Genomic DNA, 25,231 nt, shown 5'->3' with positions numbered 1-25,231 from the left:
CTTCCAAGCGACCACCAGTGTAGAGGGCCTCATTAATCATTGTTTTCTAATCCGCTAGGACAAAACCGCATAGCATTAATCCACTCGTGTGAAGGGACCTATTGGCTTAATCGGACTTATTTTTCTTTCCAGGTTAACTGCTGACTGACTCGTTACTTATGTAATAAAAGCCAATTATTCAGATAACGATAGTAGAGATTAAGTGTCTACTCTCATTCTGCCAATTCAGTCACATCTTCCTTAAAATTAATTTGTCTATTTCCAACGAAATCTCAATTCGAAGACCAAAAACGGTATATCAATATCTTTGACAACTGGAGTAAGATAAGAGCATAAATGTATAAACATCTCGGACGGCTGGAGTAAAATAGAAAAAAAAATTTAACTATAAATAATTTGTTTGAACAAGAATTTGAAGAATGGACTGTGGTTAAATTTTCTTCATTGATATTATTATCATCTTGTTTTATCATTATCAAGAACTATATTAGGAAATATAAACTGCTTAATACGTGGAAAAAATATTTAAGAAAATCCATAACAATATGTTAAACATATCTAGACCTTATTTCATGCATACGGACACCGCTGTTAGTCCTACTGCGATGTTGTTATACTAAACCCTATTATCCTATTAGGCCTAATCCAACGAAGATCAACAAGCCCAATTACGACGTTGGTCTATTAGCCCATTATACTTCAGGTTATAGCCTAGCTTGTAGTTATAATAATAATAATAATAATAATAATAATTTGCAATATTAATCATCAGATCATACACCGCCGCTAAAACCCTAAAGAGCTTAATATATAATAAAACCAAGCCATTTGTAATTTGCACGATATAAAGTCTACGGATAATGCATGCCACATATGAACACGATGTCTTTCAGAACCTCTTAAAGTATCATATACATAATGAAGGGACCTTAATCTACGTTTCGAGACCGGACTAAACGACTAAATAGTATGGAATTAAAGTATCGACCCTCATTTATATAACAGAGACTACGAAGTTGTTATTTTCTTACATAGAGAAATCATACACAGCATCACCATCATCACCTCCTACGTCTATTGACGCAAAAGGCCTCATCATACACATTTTTCAACTTTTAAAATATTCTGTTACATCTCACCACATTTTGACTTTCCCCTTCTATTATTCCCGAAATCTCTTTTACTATCGCTTTATAATTTATTCCTTTCCATTTTTCTCTTCCACCTTCCAGTTCCCTTCCATTTCGTTTTCTTCATTCCATTCTCCCCCAACCTCTTTCATCCACACAACTGAATCGTGACAATTCACTGACCGTGGCTGGACACCTTCAGAGGACTGGAAGGCCTTTGGGGGATTTCCAGTCGCCTCTCAATCTTCACCTCTTCACTTGAACATTTTATTTGGTTCATTTCCGAAATTTCGGGATTTGATGGATTATATTTTATTTCTATTCAACTCTTAGTAAGAAGGCTTTGGGTTAGCCTCCTATTATCTGCTCTAGGGAGATTTGACAAGACTAAACACACTCTCTCTCTCTCTCTCATCTGCTCTGGGGAATTTGACAAGACTAAAAATTCTCTCTCTCTCTCTGGTCTAGGGGGACTTGACAAAAGGACTAAACTAACTCTCTCTCTCTCTCTCTCTCTCTCTCTCTCTCTCTCTCTCTCTCTCTACAGCAATAAAATCCTGCCTCTACCTGTCAATGTGTCAACCAGATCCTAACAAAGCAATGCAATTCTGTTGCAGCATTTCGCACATTATAACAGTAAAAGCTACTTCAAAAACAAAGACTTTAACAATGTTATTGCAATGAAAAATACACTTAAAAATTTTGGCGTGAAAAAAAAAAACGGTTAAAAACGTGGCATAAATGTTGCCATACATTTACCGTTTTAAAACGTATATATTGATGTAAATGAGTGACATTAAGGTTACCAACCCGTATAAGATAATAGCAAAGTGGGGTACAAATTACGGTCGTCTGTAATTTACTGAAGTACATCTGGGAACAGTATATTTTCTATGGAGAATTTACTATTAAAATCACTGTTTTTTTTTTTTATTTCAACAGTGTAGATTTGAGAGTCGTAAAGATGAATATTCTATAATCAAGTCCTTAATGGTCAACATTACTTCCTAGTTGGACCGTAATCCCTTCTTCAAATTAGAAGATGCAAAGACAAGGGAAGGATGACATTCAAACGAGCCTTTACTAAGAAAAAAAAAACTAATATTATTATTATAATTATCATTATTATTATTATTATTGTTGTTGTTGAATTTATTATTTTACTATTATTAATATCATCATTATTATTATTATTATTATTATTATTATTATTATTATTATTATTATTATTATTATTATTATTATTATTATCATCATTATTATTATTATTATTATTATTATTATTATTATTATTATTATTATTATTATTATTATTATTATTATTATTATTATTACCAAAACAAAAAAGCATAAAAGTCTATCGTATAAGAGAATAACAAACACACCGTTAGAGACGACCAAACGGAAAAAAGAAAATAACAAAATATGTTACCCTTTATTTGCCTGAGAGGATTTACGCAAAAATGGAATGAGAGAAAGCAACCTTTGCATCCTCTTCCGAGTGATGAATCCGGCCCATTGTGCAGAAGCTCTTTGCAAATATTACTTGTTCAGTCCCACTGTACCATTAAACAAAAAACGGATTTTCCAATATACTTTTTAATATCTAAAATTTTTGCCTTTAATAAACGCCATCTACTATTTGTTAATGCAACGTTTATATCTAAAGATAATATTTCCTTGAGAAGTTAAAAGTTTGTGAGAGTTGTTTGGTTTCAATCCCAATTTCATCAGAATAGATGCTCACTAGAACGTCAGCCGAACAAGCCCAACTCCCGACTGTGGTGCCCAAACCACAGCAGTGGCCTCCCCAGTAAACAGCGTAAACTTACGGTCGCGGGCTGTTATCGATCTACTGCCATGAGAATCCTAGGCGAAAACGTTACCACTGCACTAGCCCTTAGTGGCTAATCAACTAGCGTAACTAAAATCAAATTTCCTTAAAAACAAGCTTGCTGTATTTTTTAATAAATCTGTTTTGGAAAAAATATGTGGAAGTTGAACCTAAACAACATTAAAACTAGAGGGGCACTCAGCAGAGCCAAGACCTCCGTCGCAGCAACTTATTTCTCGACCTTTTGCTCAATCTTGACCTTGACCTTTGACCTTAACATTTGATAATTATGGTGAATTTTTATACACTCAAATATGAACCAAATTTTGAAGTCCCTTTGACAACGATCTCCAAACTTATGGCTGATAACGTGAACGTATACAGTATACGACCACCAATGAGAGAGAGAGAGAGAGAGAGAGAGAGAGAGAGAGAGAGAGAGTGAGAGAGAGAGAGCTCATATTCTAATAATATGAACGTATACAGTATATGCTCATAATGAGAGAGAGAGAGAGAGAGAGAGAGAGAGAGAGAGAGATGGTATTCTAGTAATATGAACGTATACTCTGTGCTCAGCAATGAGAGAGAGAGAGAGAGAGAGAGAGAGAGAGAGAGAGAGAGAATTTGTAAAAACGTATACGGTAGAGAAAAGTGAAGATGCAGAGGAAAAAGATGAAATTTTTCTTCTTTTTTATAACTCACGACGCATCTTCATTGTACATTTCCGATCATTATTTACCTTTAGATTTAACGGGAAGAGTTTGGTCTTCAATCTAGTTTTGGCCTTTGAGGAAAAGATCGCTGACAAGTCTCCAAGATCCGGATGTTTCTATTGCAGGATGTCTTCAAGATGATAATCCTTTTCTTATCTATTTTTGGGGTTTTAATTTTGTTGCTTTATGCATCTCGTGCCGAATGGCTTCCCCGGTCCCTCAATTCGGCCGCATGGCCCAAATACTATAAATCAAGCTATGAACCTAAGCATAACAACCAATTACATGTAACTGCAAAAACAGGAGCCACTCGGTTTAGATTCAAAAGAGGTCTCCAATCGGAATGAAGATCAGATTCTCAGAGTCTCCGGAATTTGAAAGGAACTGATTGAAGACTTCGTTCTATGCCTGAATGGAGAACATCTCAGTTGAGACCTCGTTATAAAATTATTTTAATGCTCATATAATTCTATATTTTTAACATATTGTGAAAATAATGTTAATATTAAAATCGAAAGTAATATTTGTTTCCAAAAATTATTATCAGAAATAAAATGAATGCTATATTTTACTCAAATTTACATAAATCTTTCCTATCGTTTTTTTTTCAAAAGGAATTTCTAGTGAAGCCTGCAGTTTCCGTCTTTGTCTTCATGGTCTCGGCTGCCTTTAGGTAAGTATTACTTTTGAATCTCTTCTCTCCTCCTATCTTTCTTGCTCATTGGCAGACAGGTCACCTCTCCAGGGTTTCCCTGGAGTTGCCCGGGGGCCGTGGCTCGGCTGGGACGCCCTCCTCAAGGGTCTCCTGACGGAGCCTTGGTCGCAAAGGCGCCACGGACGTGGCATAAAGTCCCTCTTCGGGGATCGACTCGGAGGGGCCCGGGGACCACCTTTCCGTCGGCCAAGAGGACCTCTTGCTGGGTCTTCTCGAAGTGGGGGCTCTCCTCTGGGCTTTGCTTGGAGTCGAGAAGCCTACCTTCGAGGTTTCCCGGGGAACAGGAGGTCTTCCTTCCTCTCTTTCTCTCTCTCTGAATCCTCTTCTTCTTCTTCTTCTAAAGGGCTTTGCTGAGACCAAGTAGTTTTTTTTTTGGCTTGACATCATCATCATCCTCACCATAATAGTCATCATAATCATCATCATTATCATAACCATCATCATCATCATAATAATAACCATCCTCATAATAATCATCATCATAAAAATCATCATCATCATCATAATAATCATCATCATCATAGTAGTCATCCTCATCATAATAATCACCATCATCATCATAATAATCATCATCATCATCATCATCATAATAATAATCATCATCATCATAATAATAATCACCATCATCATCATAATAATAATCACCATCATCATAATAATAACCATCATCATAGTAATAATCATCATCATCATCATCATCATAATAATCACCATCATCATAATAATAACCATCATCATCATAATAATCATCATCATCATAATCATCATAATAATAATCATCATCAAAGTAATAATAATCATCACCATCATAATAATAATCATCATCATCATTATAATAATCATCATCATCATCATCATAGAAATAATCATCATCATCATAATAATCATCATCATCATCATAATAATAATAATCATCATCATAATAATAATCACCATCATCATCATAATAATAATCACCATCATCATAATAATAACCATCATCATAGTAATAATCATCCTCATCATCATAATAATAATCACCATCATCACCATAATAATCATCATCATCATCATCATCATTATAATAATAAGAATCATAATAATAATAATAATAATAATAATAATAATAATAATTATTATTATTATTTCGTGTGCACACTGGTCGACCCGAAGCTTGGGAAGTAAGAAGAGGAAAGAGCAGGGCGAAGAGGAGCGCTCTGAGCCGGGTTTAATAATTATGAAAGTGATAAAGCCGCCCTTTAAAAAACGGAAGACTATAGGAGTTGGGGAAAACAAGAACATTTAAGATGACAAAAAAGAACTTTTTTTTTCATTATTCGGTGTTGTCAAATATACGAAGCTTTATGAACTAAAGTCAAAATAATTAAAGTACAAATTCTAATATATCACTGGATTGACTTATTTCTAGAATTATAAATTTTGGTCTTTGCTAGTTTTGTTTTATTATATATATATATATATATATATATATATATATATATATATATAATATATATATATATATATATATACACATATATATATATATATACATATATATATATATATATATATATATATATATATATATATACATATATATATATATATATATATATATATATATATATATATATATATATATAAATAAATATACATATATATATATATATTATGTATGTGTATATTATTATTATTATCATTACAAGCCAAGCTACAACCCTAGTTGGAAAACCAAGATGCTATAAGCCCAAGGGCTCCAATAGGGAATAATAGCCCAGTGTGGAAAGGAAATAAGTAAATAAATAAATGATGAGAATGAATTAACAATAAATCATTCTAAAAACAGTAACATCGTCAAAACAGATATGTCCTATATAAACTATTAACAACGTCAAAAACAGATATGTCATATATAAACTATAAAGACTCATGTCAGCCTGGTCAACATAAAAACATTTGTCCAACTTTGAACTTTTGATTCAACTATCCGATTAGGATGACCATTCCACAACTTGGTAACAGCTGGAATAAAACTTCTAGAATACTGTGTAGTATTCAGCCTCATGATGGAGAAGGCCTGGCTATTACAATTAACTGCCTGCCTAGTATTACGAACAGGATAGAATTGTCCAGGGAGATCTGAATGTAAAGGATGGTCAGAGTTATGAAAAATCTTATGCAACATGCATAATGAACTAATTGAACGACGGTGCCAGAGATTAATATCTATACCAGGAATAAGAAATTTAATAGACCGTAAATTTCTGTCCAACAAATTAAGATGAGAATCAGCAGCTGAACACTAGAGAGCAGAGTAATATTCAAAATAAGATAGAATGAAAGAATTAAAACACTTCTTCAGAATAGATTGATCACCGAAAATCTTGTAAGACTTTCTCAATAAGCCAATTTTTTGTGCAATTGAAGAAGATACAGACCTAATGTGTTTCTCAAAAGTAAATTTGCTGTCGAGAATCACATATAAAATTTTAAAAGTCATACAAATTTAAAGAAACATTATCAATACTGAGATCCGGATGTTGAGGAGCCACCGTCCTTGACCTACTTACAACCATACTTTGAGTTTTGTTAGGATTCAACTTCATACCCTATAATTTGCACCATGCGCTAATTTTAGCTAAATCTTTAAGGGATTTACCAACCCCAGATCTACATTCAGGGGATGGAATTGATGCAAAGAGAGTAGCATCATCTGCATATACAACAAGCTTGTTTTCTAGGCCAAACCACATGTCATGTGTATATAGTATGAAAAGTAATGCCCAGTGGTGGGTCGCTATACACACACACACACACACACACATATATATATATATATATATATACATATATATATATATATATATATATTATTAAAGACACCTTTGTAAATTCCTTAAGAATATTTTCATGTCATTATCTACACCCTCAACTACAAACACATCAACAACAACAAAGGTTATAAAAAGAAATATAAACCTAATCATTCACCAAATTATAAAGAATAGTAACAAAAACGATGAGACGTTTACCATTTCCAACTCCATTGATAGAAAAAAAAGGGTAAAAAGTGAGGTGGTATGATTCGGAATAACAATGTCCACTGTATCCTTAGCATAGTTCTTCTCTGATTCGTTTCTGTCCCAAGTACTGCGTCCTGAAGCATCCTTTGCGTCGTGGTGGATCCTGTCTCTTTTCGACAGCCATTTCACAATTTGATCTTTTTCGTGTTAACTTCCACCTGGGAGTTATGTTGTATGCGTTTACTGTCTTATCATCAACTGTCTGTGTTCTTGATTAACTTAGACAACATAGATCGAAGAGTTTCTATTTTATCATCCAAAGGATCTTGGCAGGAAAACTAATACTATAACAAAAATTTATTGGAATTTCCTTCCATGACAAATCTCCGTATAATGAAATTCTTAGTCCACTTACAAAGCCAATCTATCATTTTATTCCTTCATTATTATTATTATTAATTATCATTAATTATCATCATCATCATCGTTATTATCATTATCATGATTATTATTATTATCATTATTATTATTATTAAAAAAGCTGGATTCTATAAGCCCAAGGGCTACAACAATAAATAAATAGCCCAGTGAGAAAGGAAATAATATAATTATATACTAAAATAACATATTTTAAGAACAGTAACAACATTTAAATAGATCCTTCATAAATAAACTAAAAAAAAAAAAGAGACTCCGAATTTAAGATGATAAAATACTTAATACCAATATCTTTTAATTTAACCATTAATACGAAGACTGATAAAAGTAATTATATGTAAATAATGTATATATGTGAAAGAGCAAATAGAATCGGAAATGGAAATAAGGATATAAGTAACTAAGCAAAAATAATCCCTCGACTTTCGAGATTTTAAGCAAATCTTCTCAAGAAGGATTATCTCTGTAGGAAGCATTTAAGGATCCTTCCTTTCTGTAGATCTGACAACTCCGCATTTGCTACCTGCCCCCCCCCCACCCTAGCGATCTTAGAGGGTTGGACTGAATATAGGTATCAGTAAGCAATGCCTACAGTGCACCGCCTGAAGTACACTGACAGCCAGATGGTCAAAGGGGGGAGGGGAGGTACTTGGGAAGAGGCAATCTGATGTGTGTGTGTGTGTGTGTGTGTGTGTGTTTGTGTGTATGCGTGCTCTTACATTTATAAATATACATATAACCATGAATAGATTCATGAATATTTACATTTAGCAAACAAGATTTTAGTCTGCTGTCTGTCTGTATCCATGAAGTAGTTAAAAACCAGTTATGAATAATCATATTTTAAAAACATAGTTATGCTGACTTTTTCTCTTAGCAACAGCAATTAAATCTTCATCATTGTCCAGTTAAGTTTAGATATAAATTATTATCAGACAAATTAAGTTTTAAAGTATTCTGACGGTGATTTATATTCTGCTCTCTTGGATTAAATCATAAATTCTGCCTGAATATGATTTTAAACTGCAATCACGTCATGAAAATTTAGGAGTAACTAGAGACCTGAACTCTGTGATTTATGGGATCTAAACTGGAAAATCTTTTAGAGAAAACAATGAGAGAAATAAATATATAACTCATTTGACACAACCAAGAGAAACATTTCAGAAAAATATTACATCTGAAACTGAAAAGTTAAATTTAATCTAAATGCGATGGAAGCTTTTATGTTTTTCCATCCACTCGCCCAAACACACACACACACACACACACACACACACAAACACTATACAGAACAACAACAAATGTATCCCTTTCTAGTCCACTGCTGGACAAAGAACCTCAGACGTGTCCATATTCATGTCAGTTTTCATCAGCACGCTGGCCAGTGCGGATTGGTGGTGGTGGGAGATTTTCGTCTGATCGCTCACAGCAAACCAATCTAGTATGGGTGGTTCCGACTTGTACAGCTTGACTGACCATGGTGATACATGAACCCTTTCACCACGTTTAAGTACCCCGCACTCAATGTGTATATAAACATACATACACACACAACCATATATATATATATATATATATATACATATGTATATATACATATGTGTATATATACACATATATATAAATATATATATATATATATATATATTTTACATAAATACATATATATACGTATATATATGTATATATATATATATATATGTGTGTGTATATATACACACATACATACACACACACATATATATATATATATATACATAGAGAGAGAGAGAGAGAGAGAGAGAGAGAGAGAGAGAGAGAGATCCTTACTCACTCAAAAGCTGACAAATATTTGAGTTTGCAACAACAAAAAAACAAATTTGTCTCGATTTAAATAAGCCATTTACAAATACTGCAGGTTTTTATCTTTCATGCGACATAACATCTGAATGTTTAAAGTCTTTTCTGGGCCTCGGGAGCTGTTTGTCAGCATTTCGGAAGTCGGGATTCTTCAACGAGATTCTAAGGGCACTCTGAGGTTTTCTTTTCTTCTTAATCACATTAGTTAATTTATAATAATAATAAAAATAATATAAATAATAATTATTATTATTTTAACAACAACAACAACAACACTAATAATAATAACGATAACAATAATAACAAGTGAGCAAGTCCTGAACGCGGACATGGTCCTCGTAGAGGACATACCTCCGCCAAGGTGACCTAGAGCGCCATATGTCCTAGAATCATGAATTGATGTGACTTCGACCTTCACATGACCTTGACCTTCACGTGACCTTCAAGTGACCTTGACCTTCACGTGACCTTGACCTTCACATGACCTTGGCTTCAAGTGACCTTGATCTTCAAATGTACTTGACCTTCACGTGACCTTGACCTTCAGGTGACCTTGACCTTCACGTGACCTTGACCTTCACGTGACCTTGACCTTCAAGTGACCTGCTTGACTTTTGACCTTCAAGTGATCTTTGTTCATTTGCCACTGATACTTAATATGACATTGATATAATGCACCAATATGACCTTGACCTTTGACCTTTATAAATTTGAACATCACCCATGGGTTGCGCCTGGACTAGGACTTCCCTGTTGGCTTATGCAAAAGTCAGTGCTTTATTTCTGTCTCTTGATATGGCCACTTATGTCATAGTGACACCAGTGACCCCTGTGACCTTGACCTTGGGGTGACCTTGACCAAAATTTAATCAGTTCTTCCATACACATTGGGGAACTACTTGGCCAAGTTTGAAGTGATTCCGTGTAGAAATGTGGCCTCTACGTTGTCCACAGACAGACAGACAAACAAACAAACAAACAAACCGAACCGAAAACATAACCTCCTGGCGGAGGTATTAATCTAATGAGTAAACTTTACTTGAATTCACCCTCTTCTCTTTTAGCACCAAACAACCGCACTTGTCTCAAATGATTTCGAAACGTTACTGAAAATATAAACAAGTTCGAGATAGTTTATTTAATACTTTCCAAAAAACAGACAGTTTAAACATTTCATTTAAGAAAACCAAGTGAAATATGCAATGTATAGTGCATAGATTATGGTGCATACTGTGCAAGGCACAATGTGTGTGAACAGGAAAATTATCTTCTGGAGGAAAACTTCGGTAAAAAAGAAGAGTTTAAGGAAGCGTATGATAATAGCATCATATATATTCCTATTCTCTTGAAAGATACTGCTCATGAGAGAGAGAGAGAGAGAGAGAGAGAGAGAGAGAGAGAGAGCATGTTCTTACGGTATATGTCGCTGAGAAAGAAAATTTAAAGACGTGCTTGATAATAAGAGCATATATTTTCCACCTATATTGAAAGATACTGCTCATAAAAGAGAGAGAGAGAGAGAGAGAGAGAGAGAGAGAGAGAGAGAGAGAGAGAGAGAGAGTTCTTACTGTAAATATCGCTGAGAAAAAAAAATTAAGTGCATAATATGAGCAAATATTTTCCAACTCTTTTGAAAGATACTGTTCATAAGAGAGAGAGAGAGAGAGAGAGAGAGAGAGAGAGAGAGAGCAGCTGCCAGCTATTTCTTGTAATCTGCGCCTCGTTAAGGCTTAGATTAACCCCCTTTCCTTCTAACCCCTCCCCCGCCCTTCCCCCATATTGCACAGCCGCCCCAGAAGTGGGGTTTTTCAACTCCTCCAGCCAACCTCACAACCTCCTTGGGGTTACAGGGGCCAAGGAGGCCAAATTACAGGAGGAAATGCGTGCTTGAACGTTTGACGGAAGCTGGGGGAAATCTACTGCATGTTATATCAATTAAAAAAGCGATTATAATTAAAAATCATTCGCTAACAAATTGAAGGAATGATGAATTATCAACTTAGATTAAGATAATGTATATTACGATTTCCTTCTTCGAATTATGTAAAATTTTGAATAAACTTCCATCTCCATTTCAAAACGACAAAGCTCAATCGAAAGACCCAGAAATTATAAATACTGTCATAAGAATAATAATTCTTATCCTTATTGGCTGATCTCTCTTCTTCCTTATCAAAAGAAAATCTCCAATTTCCTTCCTTTCACCAATACTGAAAGAAATGTCACAAATGAAAGACAAAATAAATTCCAGTCATTCCCAAAGGTTGAAATATCAAGCGGTTTTAAGGTTAAATTGCCGCTCATGAATGGCAGGGGCAAGACACAGAGTAGAACAATACCCTAGAGACTGACCATATATACATATGATCAGTGCCCAAGTACCCTTCTCCACCCAAGCTAGGACCAAGAAGGGCCAGGCAACGGCTGCTGATGACTCAGCAGATAGTCATAAAGGTTCCCCCAAACCCGCTATCCTTAGCGCTCAAGGACGGTGAGGTTGCGTCGACCAAAGAAACTAACAACTTTGAGCGGGACTCGACGATGGTGAAATCTTACTACTGTAATCTATTGATGTTCATTATGTGGAAATGGGTGTTAATGAGACCCGCATGCCTACAAATTAAACTGACATTACGAGATTAACCATTCGACTAAACGATGAATAAGCATTGCATGAATAAAGCACTCTGGATCAAGTAAGGATGGGATGTCCAAAGAGGAAACTACTTCCTCGGGGCACACATCAGATTTGATTAGGGAAAATCAAGTTAAAAAGTATTTCAGTTAAAATGGGACTCTGGTGTCTCTCGCAGACGGGTTGTAAATCTTCAACTAAAGCTACACCAATGAAATGTGTGAAACCTTAAGCAGAGAAGAGAGCAGTACTCGAAGCCCTAAGGATAACCTCAAAGCAAATTTGAAGTTCCTCATAAGAGATACAGAAGAGGAAACAAAAGAGCAATATTTTCAAACCCTTGAGAAGTCATTGTAGACCAGCTGAATATTCTGTGCGGAGGCACCAGTTCGGTATTAACTGATAAGTGGGATGAATGTAACTAACTTTATTTCAACAAACAGCAAGCTTTTACTACATCAGTATCCGTGAAAGAAGGTCAAAAAAAAATTAAAGATTGATACAAGCACATGCAGGCAGAAACAGGTTATCAGTGCGAGGGGAGAAAAAAAAAGACACACACGTTACAGTGTAGCCTACAAGTGCGTGATACGCGTGCAGTACAACTCCATTTCTCATTACCTTCTAAACTGCTTTAGATAACATTTTCCTTCGTAGAGGTAGCATTACAATTCCATGACCTCAATTCTATAAGTAATATCAAGAAGTGTTTTTGAAGCAATATTCGTCTGGTGTAAATGGGGCCACTCAGAACGCGTTTTAACCAATAAGATGTCTCCTCCACGAGAGTTTTGTCCAGGAGGGTACATTATACTCACAAACACAAATGACTAATAGACTGGGAAAGGTACGAGGAGAGTTGGAAGACCCAGGCCCACATGGCTGAGGAATATGAAGCGCGAAGTAAGAGATGATGAATGGAGAAGTATTAAATTAAAAGCTCAAGATAGGGATGACTGGCGAAATCTAATCGAGGCCTTTTACGTCAATGTGGGTAGGAGGAGGAGATGATAAAAACAAAAGGAAATATACATATACACTATATACATACATGAATGTACTATAACTACGTAGTTGACTTTGCATGTCATATATAACAAAATATACACAAATTCAAACTCGATCCCTTGAAAGAGGAAGAAAGGTCGTCGATTTCACACTAAAGTGTTTACATGAAAAAAAAAAATCTTTTCGTCAAAAAGCAATTGACGATTTCAGTACTTTTCACTAAAAATCAAATTAATTCAAGTCAGAAAGTTAAATTCGTTAGGAGGAGAAGCTCTGAACACAAAGGAGAGGGAAAAAATATAAATTTGTACAATGGGACTTCGGCAAAAAGAGATATTTTACATTAAAAAAATAAAGGTTCCTTTTTCCTTGGCTAGGCATTTAAGGCTGACATTTCAACAAAGAGAAAAATAAACTTTTCTATGACTAAAAATTTTAACGAATATGGAGAGAGAGAGAGAGAGAGAGAGAGAGAGAGAGAGAGAGAGAGAGATATAAAGTTTTCTTTTTCCTTAGCTAGGCATCTAAGGCTGACATTTCAACAGAGAAAAATAAACTTTTCTATGGCTAAAAGAGAGAGAGAGAGAGAGAGAGAGAGAGAGAGAGAGAGAGAGAGAGACTTCATTTCCCCGTCCAATTTCTCTGCTAACTCCTTTTCACGACTTAATGAAAAAAAAAACACATTTGCAAATACGACCTGACTTAATTAAGAGTAAAAAGCATAATGGCAATTTTGAATACGTGAAATTAAAAATGTTAATGATGAAAAGATATTCGGAAGTTTGTTATTACGGCGAATTAATGAGATTACATTATAAAACAAGAGTACTGCAACGGTAATTGATATTATACCTTTAGGAAAATAAAAGTTACATATGCATACATGCTCACAAGCATGGTTAGGTTACAACGACCAAAAAACTAACGAGACTGAGCAGGATTCCAACCATAGTCTGGCGTTCACCAGTCAGTGACGTTACCACATCAGATGCTCAGATGCCAGGATATCCAGATTACATCCCGTCTCTCTCTCTCTCTCTCTCTCTCTCTCTCTCTCTCTCTCTCTCTCTCTCTCTCTCTCTCTCTCTCTCTCTCAGTAATGGCATTTTTAAGATGGGCATTTCGAAAGGCCCATTTGTTTAATGGAAGCTGATTCTCTTTTGGGGTTCAGGGTCAGGGCCTTTCCATCGGCACACACACACACTATATATATATATATACATATATATATATATATATATATATATATATATATATATATATATATATATATATATATATATATATATATATATATATATATATACCTTATATTAAATAAAAAAAACTTCTATTATTTTTGTCTTCATATGGCTGCTGCAATTCTTTTATGTATTGAAAACATCCAGCGATGTCATCTCAAAGACAACCAAACCTCTTTACAATCCATTAATATTCAGGTATGAAGGAATTCTTATCTTCAAATAAAACAGCTACCAGAATCACTCAAACACCTGAAAACAAAATTGTACTGTCTAACCCCATCTAATTCCAAGCTCAGTATGGAAAAATATAAATTTCTAGTCATTCAGTTTAAAGGTTTAAAGACCGCTCAAGGGACAGTGACATTGCCCTAGCAAGAAGGACAATGCCCTAGAGACTGACCATATATCATATGATCAGCGCCCAAGCCTCCTCTCACCCAAGATAAGACCAGCGAGGGCCAGGCAGTGGCTGCTGATGACTCAGCAGATGGACCTATAGGCTCCCCCCAAACCCCCTAACCTTAGCTCACAAGGATGGTAAGGTTGCAGACACGAATGCCACTAACGAGTCTGCGCGGGACTCGAACCCCCAACTGGCAAACACCAGGCAGAGATGTTACCAATCAGGGTCTTTTTTAAGTTTTTTTTTATTTTCTTATTCACTTATGTACAGCAACGTAAGGCATTTTACATCAAATAAAATGAAACAATAAAACGAATGGTGAAAATAATCGATTTCCAATTAAAATAAGCATCACACTCAAGTAAATCATTGTACGAAAATATGCGCCGAAATTTCGACCACCGAAAAGAAACATTGTCCGAAAAATATTAAGTGAAAATCCCCGACGCCGATCTTCTCCACTTGGCCGATTTATTCCCAAATTGGATCCACCTCCAGTTATTACCTGAAATAATTCCATTAGAATCGAGAAGAAAAGGAAATTGTCAGATGGGAATTATGATATTGGCAATACATAGAGGAGAGACCGGAGGGAAAGTATGGAAGGTTACAAGAAAATAGAAAAAGAGGCTATGGAGGCCCGGGGGGAGGGGGAGGGATGTAGGAAACAGAGGGGGCTAAAAAGGGGGGATGTAGGAGGAATTAGGTCCAATCGTTGACGTATGGTTTTGATTTTAAATTAATAACATTAATAATAAATTCTAACTGATTTTCCTAGATGTTTGAATAATCAATAGAGAGCAGTAATTTCCATTCTCATTAGTAACACTCAAAACTTATCTCTATAATGTAAACATCCAAGGGTATTCCTGTGAAAATGTTCCTGCCTCGTACTCTGTTGGGCGGGAGTTCGAGAACCACTCAAATTCAATAACTTCTAGTTATCTGAGGATGGAGGGTTTGAGGCATATAGGCATTTAGCCTCTAGGTCTACCTAAATCAGCAGCCATTGCCTGGCCCTCCCAGGTCCTACCTTGATAAAGGGGGGGGGGGCGCTTGGGCACTAATTACATGTATATATGGTCAGTCTCAGGGGTATTTTACTGCCCCTTGCCTCTGTCATTCATGAGTGACCTTTAAATGCATAACGCGGTACCTTCATAGCGAATAGTTGGTGTTTATTCTTAAGACTTTCTAGACAGCACGCCTTTCAATATTAGTCTAAAGAGCATTTCTATGGGGCTTTCCCATAACTAGGTAAAGAATACTGTCCTTGAAAAGAATTTCAACCAAACTTGTCCTTTGCGAGATCACCCTTCCCTTTTAAGAAAATTACTGTTCCCAGAATACCATTGAATCAAAGATCACGTATGAGGTTAAGTGTCTTTATTCTAAAGTCAATCTGTAACAAACATGGGTATTGAATGTCACAGTGATTGCTAAGAGAAACCCTTCGTCTTGCCATTGGTGGAAACCGATTTCTATCCTGAACTGAGACAGATAAATTCAGGAATGATCCACCAATTCATCTTTATTGACCGAAACTTGATTACATACCTATAACAACGAATACTCTCCCAAACAGCCAATGATCAAACCATTATTATCATTATAATTATTATTACTATTATTATTATTATTATTATTATTATTATTATTATTATTAGTAGTAGTAGTAGTAGTAGTAGTAGTAGTAGTAGTAGTAGTAGTAGCAGCAGCTAAGCTGCAACCCTAGATAGAAAAGCAAGATGAAATAAACCCAAGAGCTCCAGAAGGGATAAATAGCCCAGTGAGGAAAGGAACTGAGGAAATAAATAAACGATATCAGTAATGAACAATTAAAATATCGTGAAACATTAACAACTTTAAATCAGATATCTCATATATAAACTATAAAAAGACTTATGTCAGCCTGTTTAACATAAAACCATCTGCTGCAAGTTCAACTTCCCTGTTGGAGCCCTTGGGCTTATACCATCTTGCTTTTCCAACTAGGGTTGTGGCTGGCTAGTAATAAAAAAAATTAATAATAATAATAATAATAATAATAATAATAATAATAATAATGATAATAATAATAATAATAATATTCGCTTACTAAACTATATTCCACCTTGTCTTGACAACATTTACATCTTTCTTTCCTTCCCCACCTTCCCAAAGAGAAGATATATCTATCTCAAATTTCCCATTAAAAACGATAATCATATACTCTTCTTTACACATTCACGTCCATCAACTCGTTCATCCATCTACTCTGAACTTATAAAGACTTAGAAACCTGGGATCTACTATAAGTCAGGAGGGAGGATGTGAGGCTGAAGTTGAAAATAGGATGAAAGGATACTGGGGAGTGGTATGTGTAAGAAAAGGCCACTCTAGCTAAATGCCATGATCTATAGCACAGTAGTAAGACCGGTTTTAATGTATGGGGGCTAGAAAGAAAATTGGAAGCAGAGCTGAAGAGAACAGAGATGAGAATGCTGAGCAGAATTATGGGAATATCACCACTTAAAAGATTGGAAAATGATGAAATAAGAAGAATGGCAAGCGTAGTAAAACTTACAGAGGAGATAAGTGTCATGGCTGAGATGGGACGGGTAAGTGATGAGAATGGATGTTGTGGAATGAGTGAGGAGGGTTTGAGAAGAACCTGTTAGAGGGAGGAAGATGTAAAGGGAGGCAGAGAATTAGATCGCGAGGTAAGGCGATGGATGATATGGAAAAACGACGTTTGGTGGAAGATGATGCCTTTGATAGAAGACATTGAAGAGGGGGCATCAGGCAACCAACCCCTTAATGTAAGGATAACAGTGGGAAAGAACACACACACAGGCATACATACATACACACATTTATATATAATATATATATATATATATATATATATATATGTATATATATATATATATATATATATATATATATAAGGTGTAAAACTCAAAGTAAGACATTATGCTCAAATGCAACAACACAAGGAAAAATGAAAATACTAAATAAATTATTGCATATTTCGTGTTCGCTTTCTTTAAAACACCGTCTAGATTCGCATAGTATTTCAATTTTTCCTAGTGTTTTATTCCACACATATATATTACAGAAGAGCTGTATGTAAATGAGCTCTTTTTCATGTAGAATTATATAATTAATTATCAAAACAAATACGAATAAAATGCTCATCATTCGATGTGGAATCACAGACCGGAAGACGCACCCTAAGCAAAGCACTATTAGAAATCACTGAAAAATAAACAAGAAATGCGGAAAAACCATTAAGAACTAGAGGGGCACTCAGTACAGTGCAGACCTTCGCTGCAGAAGCTTATTTCTTGACCTTGACCTTTGACCTTAACATGTATTAATTGGCGAGGATTTTCATACACTTAAATATGAACCAAGTTTGAAGTCTCTGTGACAACGATGTCCAAACTTAAGGCTGATTAAGTGAATTGGACATTTTGCTTACCTTTGACCTTGACCTAAAACTAAATCCTTTCCAGCTTTTTACATAACAGTTAACCCATACAAGTTTCATTACTCTACGATTAAATTTGTGGCCAGGAAGTTGTTCACAAAAAAATGGTAAGCAGCTCTTCTAGGAGAAGGACACTCCAACATCAAACCATGTTTCTCTAGTCTTAGATAGGACCATAGTCTCTGTATCATGGTTTTCCACTGTCTTGGCTTAGAGTTCTTTTGCTTGAGGGTACGCTCTGGCACACTATTCTATCTTACTTCCCTTACTCTTGTTTGGTTAAAGTTTTTATAGTTTATATAGGAAATATTTATTCTAATGTTACTGTTCTTAAAATATTTAATTTTCCATGTTTCCATTCCTCACTAGGCTATTTTCCCTGTTGGGGCCCCAGGGCTTGTAGCATCCTACTTTTCCAACTAGGGTTGTAGCTTAGCAAGTAATAATAATAATAATAATAATAATAATAATAATAATAATAATAATAATAATAATAACAACACCGTTCTCGGGTTATGATTATAGCGAGATAATAACCACTAGATATAGTAGGGTAAGGCAATTTTGGACAGAGGCAATCTTGGACAAGTAAGGCAAATATTGGAGATACAATATCTCTAAAACTATTTATAATTTTCGAAAACAATAATGCTATTGGAAATTGCCCATCCTTCTACTTTATAAATATTAGTATGTCTGGTTTTTAAAAAGTATTAAGTAGACATAAATTGTTGAATATGGGTGTCCAATAATTGCCTCACCTTCATTTTAGGGTTTGTCAGAAATCATACATGAAATTATTTTTTCTAAAAACAAATTAGTGGATGATGCTAAAGGAAGGTTTAAAATAAAAAATTAATGAAAAAATATGGAATATCTAGCGTCCAATTTTGCCTCGCCTTGAAAAATGGTAAGGCAAATTTGGACTTAATTTAAAAAAAAAAAACATCAATTTATAATGTCAAGTTATTAAGTAATAGATTTTGTAAACTATCCATCTATATATCTATCTATCTATCTATCTATCTATCTATCTATCTATCTATATATATATATATATATAATATATATATATATATATATATATATATATATTCTTAATAATTTTAACTAGAAATATAGATAAATGATAGTTCTTTGAAAATGTTTTCTATCATTTATTTCAATAATAAATCATATTGATTTATAAGAAAATAAAAAAGAAAAAGTTTTCTATTCATAGAAAATGATAATCAAACCTATTACTAATGAGAAAATAGGGACAAGTACAAAATTGGAAATAAAGGTGAACAATTCAATTTATACTATAGCCATATACGTGACAATTTAAATGCTTGAATATATGACGGGTCTATCTAATTTAACCGAATGCTCAAAAAACAGCTTCGGTTCTTTTAAATATGGCACTAAACATTCTCTTTGAGGCATGGGTTCCATAAATAAAGGACCATTAATTCCATCTGTAATTTGAAAAAAGTATGTATCCGTTTGGTGCTCTGGATACTCCTCTATTTCTAATGCCGGGCAGTTAATCTTACTGGAATTAGTATGGGCCGGCAGGGGTCACTTTCCTTATTTAGATAGGCGCTGCGCATCACTAGGAAACTGACTATTCTTTGATGAATTTAGCCTATGAATCCTCTATGGATTTAGTCAGTCTATGGAAAGCGAAAATGAAAGAATTGCCCCCAGTTCCGGCCGTAGTTGGTTGCTAAGAAACTCCCGGTTTGTAAATACCAAAGAAAAATTGAAAAATGGTAATTGAAATGTTAGAACCATGAATCAGACTGGGAAGTTACAGCTAGTAGAGAATGAATTTAGTAAATATAGTTTGGATATCTTGGCCCTAAGGAACAGATGGAGTTAGAAGAGAAGGGGTAGGAATAATGATGATGACACCAAGAGCAGAAATGGCATTAACCAAATGGAGAACTGTAGGTAGCAAATTGTTAATTACAAAAATTATTATTATTATTATTATTATTATTATTATTATTATTATTATTATTATTATTATTATCATTATTATTATTATTAGGGCCTATTGAAACCAGAGAAAAAGAGAATTTTTCGCGAGACCTAAACGGCTTCGGAAGAAAATCTTCGTCGATCTCCAAATCACGGTTCATTATTATTATTATTATTATTATTATTATTATTATTATTATTATTATTATTATTATTATTATTATTATTATTATTATTATAATAATAATAATTATAATTATTATTATTATCATTATTATTATTGTTGTTGTTGTTGTTGTTACTACTGCTACTATTATTATCATTATTATTATTATCAATAATATGAGTTATTAGGGCCTATTGAAACCAGAGAAAAAGAGAATTTTTCACGGGTTCTAGATGGCTTCGGAAGAAAATCGTGGTTCTCCGAATGGATTCAGAAGAAATTGCCATAGACTTAGCATGGAATTCTGAATGATTCCAGATGCGAATCTGAACGACTTCGAAAGAAAATGTCTTCAGAAGAAATAGCCGTACACTTAGCATGAGTTCTGAATGAGTCCAGAACGGAATCTTCACGGAGCTGTAAATCAAATCACGTAATTTATCATCATCATCATCATTATCATTATCATTATTATTATTATTATTATTAGTAGTAGTAGTAGTAGTAGTATCATTACTACTACTACTACTACTACTATTATTATTATCATTATTAGGCCCTATTGAAACCAGAGAAAAAAAAAAGAGAATTTTTCGCGAGTCCTAAACTGCTTCGGGAGAAAATCTTCGTGCATCTCCAAAAGGATTCAGAAGAAATTTCCATAGACTTAGCATGGAATTCTGAATGATTCCAGAAATCTCTGAACGACTTCGGAAGAAAATCTTCCTGAATCTCCTCTCCAAATGACTTCAGAAGAAATAGCCGTAGACTTAGCATAAGAGTTCTGAATGGCTCCAGAACGGAATCTTCCCGGAGCAGTTCTGAACGGCTCCGCCCCGGATTCCAAAAGACTTCTGAAGACTTGATCTCTCTCTCTCTCTCTCTCTCTCTCTCTCTCTCTCTCTCTCTCTCTCTCTCTCTCTTTTAAAACATACCTTGCAACACCTCATGATCTGTATGTACTGTAGCTATGGAAGTTTACGCTGTGAACATTGGGAGGATGATTTCACTTTACTCACAGAGCTCGCGTTCTGGCGGAACAGGTAACTGACTGAGAGAATTTGTTCCAGCTACAGGATGAACTGGAGGCTATTCGCAACACCTTCATCTACAGATAGTTTGGATAGGTGCTGCCGAAGTTGGCAAGCTTTGAAGATCATAATGTAAGCGCCTTGAAGGATAATTTGCTTGCGGTTTAGCGACGATGTCCTACAATTGGATTGCAATGGTGCAGAGCGGTGAGCGACGTGTGTTTCTTCAAAATTCGGCATTGAAGATAGAACATAATCAGGACGGCATTGGTAAATATATTGTGTTGCTCTTCGTTGACTTTAGTATGATGGCGTATAGTGTATGCCGAGAAATCAATGGCATCCATGTCTTTACACATCGCCCTTATAGGTAAAGACATGAAAGCCATCGATTTCTCCGAGGAATCTGACGAACCGAGGACAAACAGCACTGAAATGTCTCTTGAAATCTCGAAGGAGACTGGCAAACTAAGCAAAGAAGTTCTTGAAAAACTACAAAAGACAGAAGAGAATAGAGAAGGAAAGCCTTCATATGAAGAAGTATAAAAAATAGCCTTTAATTATAGAGGTAAGTCAACTAAAAACTGAGGTCAAATAGCCTCTACTATTAGCAGTTAGTCGCCTTAAAACAGAGGTCTCAAAGAGCTTCTAGTGCTAGAAATAAAGCACCCAAAAATAAAGGTCAAAGAGCTTTTAATGTTAGAGGCAAGGGGATTAAAATAAAGGTCAAAGAAACTCAAATGCTAGAGTTTAGCACCTCAAAATAGAGGTCAAAGAACCTCTAATGCTAAACGTAAGGAGCCTCAAAATAGAGGTCAAAGACCATCTAATGCTAAAAGTAAGGAGCCTCAAAACAGAGGTCAAAGACCCTCTAATGTTAAAAGTAAGGATCCTCAAAACAGAGGTCAAAGAGGCTCTAATGTTAAAAGTAAGGAGCCTCAACATAGAGGCCAAAGACCCTCTAATGCTAAAAGTAAGGAGCATCAAAATAGAGGTCAAAGAACCTCTAATACTAAAAGTAAGGAGCCTGAAAACAGAGGTCAAAGACCCTCTAATGCTAAACGTAAGGAGCCTGAAAACAGAGGTCAAAGACCCTCTAATGCTAAACGTAAGAAGCCTCAAAATAGAGGTCAAAGAGCCTCTAATGCTCAAAGTAAGGAGCCTCAAAATAGAGGTCAAACAGCCTCTAATGCTAAAAGTAAGGAGCCTCAAAATAGAGGTCAAACAGCCTCTAATGCTAAAAGGAGCCTCAAAATAAGAGGCCAAAGAGCTTCTAATGATAAACGTAAGAAGCCTCAAAATAGAGGTCAAAGAGCCTTTAATGCTTAAAGTATGGAGCCTAAAAATAGAGGTCAAAGAGCCTCTAGTACTAAACGTAAGAAGCCTCAAAATAGAGGTCAAAGAGCCTCTAATGCTAAAAGTAAGGAGCCTCAAAATAGAGGTCAAAGACCCTCTAATGCTAAAAGTAAGGAGCCTCAAAATAGAGGTCAAAGAGCCTCTAATGCTAAAAGTAAAGAGCCTCAAAATAGAGGTCAAAGACCCTCTAATGCTAAAAGTAAGGAGCTTAAAAATAGAGGTTAAAGAGCCTCTAATGCTATAAGTATGGAGCCTCAAATTAGAGGTTAAAGACCCTCTAATGCTAAAAGTAAGGAGCCTCAAAATAGAGGTCAAAGAGCCTCTAATGCTAAAAGTAAGGAGCCTCAAAATAGAGGTCAAAGAGCCTATAATGCAGGAGATACTGCATCTCAAAATCGAGGTCAAAGACCCTCTAATGCTAAAAGTAAGAAGCCTCAAAATAGAGGTTAAAGAGCCTCTAGCGCTAAAAGTAATGACCCTCAAAATAGGTTAAAGAGCCTCTAATGTTAAATGTAAGGAGCCTCAAAACCGAGGTCAAAGAGCCTCTAATGCTAAAAGTAAAGAGTCTAAAAATAGAGGTCAAAGAACCTCTAATGCTAAACCTAAGGAGCCTCAAAATAGAGGTCAAAGAGACTCTAATGCTAAAAGTAAGGAATATCAAAACAGAGGTCAAAGACCCTCAAATGCTAAAAGTAATGACCCTCAAAATAGAGGTAAAAGAGACTCTAATGCTAAACGCAAGGAGCCTCAAAATAGAGGTCAAAGACCCTCTGATGCTAAAATTAAAAGACCCTCTAAAGCTAAAAGGAGTCTCAAAATAGAGGTCAAAGAGCCTCTAATGCTAAAAGTAAGGACCCTTAAAATAAGAGGTCAAAGAGCCTCTAATAATAAAAGTAAGGAGCCTCAAAATAGAGGTCAAAGAGACTCTAATGCTAAAAGTGAGCAGTCTCAAAATAGAGGTCAAAGAGCCTTTAATGCTCAAAGTAAGGAGCCTCAAAATAGAAGTCAAAGACCCTCTAATGCTAAACTAAGGAGCCTCAAAATAGAGGTCAAAGACCCTCTAATGCTAAAAGAAAGGAGCCTCAAAATAGAAGTCAAAGAGCCTCTAATGCTATAAGTATGGAGCCTCAAATTAGAGGTCAAAGACCCTCTAATGCTAAATGTAAGGAGCCTCAAAATAGAGATCAAAGACCCTCTAATGCTAAAAGTAAGGAGCCTCAAAATAGAGGTCAAAGAGACTCAATGCTAAAAGTGAGCAGTCTCAAAATAGAGGTCAAAGAGCCTCTAATGTTAAAAGTAAGGAGCCTCTAAATAGAGGTCAAAGACCCTCTAATGCTAAAAGTGAGCAGTCTCAAAATAGAGGTCAAAGAGCCTCTAATGCTAAAAGTAAGGAGCCTCAAAATAGAGGTAAAAAAACCCTCTAATGCTCAAAATAAGGAGCCTCAAAATAGAGGTCAAACAGCCTCTAATGCTAAAAGTAAGGAGCCTCAAAATGGAGGTCAAAGACCCTTTAATGCTAAAAGTAAGGAGCCTCAAAATAGAGGTCAAAGACCCTCTAATGCTAAAAGTAAGGAGCCTCAAAATAGAGGTCAAAGAGCCTCTAATGCTAGAGGTAAAGCACTTCAAATTAAGAGATCAAAGAACATATAATGCTAAGATTATAGTACCTCAAAATAGAGGTATGGCACCTCAAAATAGAGCTTAAATATCCTCTAATGTTGGAAGCATAGCACCTCAAAATAAAAGGTCAAAGAGCCTCTAATGCTAGAGGTAAGGTGCCTCAAAATAGAGGCCAAATAGTCTGGCCTAATCTTTGTATATTCACCCTACGCACTGGTTTCCTGCGCGCCAGCGCTTTTTTTGCGCTTTACCAAAAACTGTGCTTCAGCAGAAACTGAGCACCAGCAGCATCCTGTGCGCCAACGCTCCAGTACTCTCCTTCGCACTCGCGCGAGAGGCAAAAAGAATGAAAACATTTTGACAGGTTAAAATTGCCCCGTTCCCCTCCCCGCAAACGCATGACAGCATGCCCGCCTCGCAAGAAGGGAAGAGGCTTCACAGAAGGGTTCAAGATCCCGAAGATTCCATCTTTCAAGGCGAATCAAATGATTCCCCTAAAGAAAGGAAAGATGAATACTGTGAAGAACTGCAGAGTATAATAGGTGAGAACCTAGAGAGATATGAAAATTGTGATTAATGACTTCAATGCTAAAGTTGGAAGGAATAATCAAGGGAAAGAAAATGTGATGGGTGTTGAGGTTCTTGGCG

Source organism: Palaemon carinicauda, chromosome 29 (assembly GCF_036898095.1).
Source record: "Palaemon carinicauda isolate YSFRI2023 chromosome 29, ASM3689809v2, whole genome shotgun sequence".
In the NCBI taxonomy this organism is placed as follows: Eukaryota; Metazoa; Arthropoda; class Malacostraca; order Decapoda; family Palaemonidae; genus Palaemon; species Palaemon carinicauda.
This window is presented reverse-complemented; position numbering follows the sequence as displayed.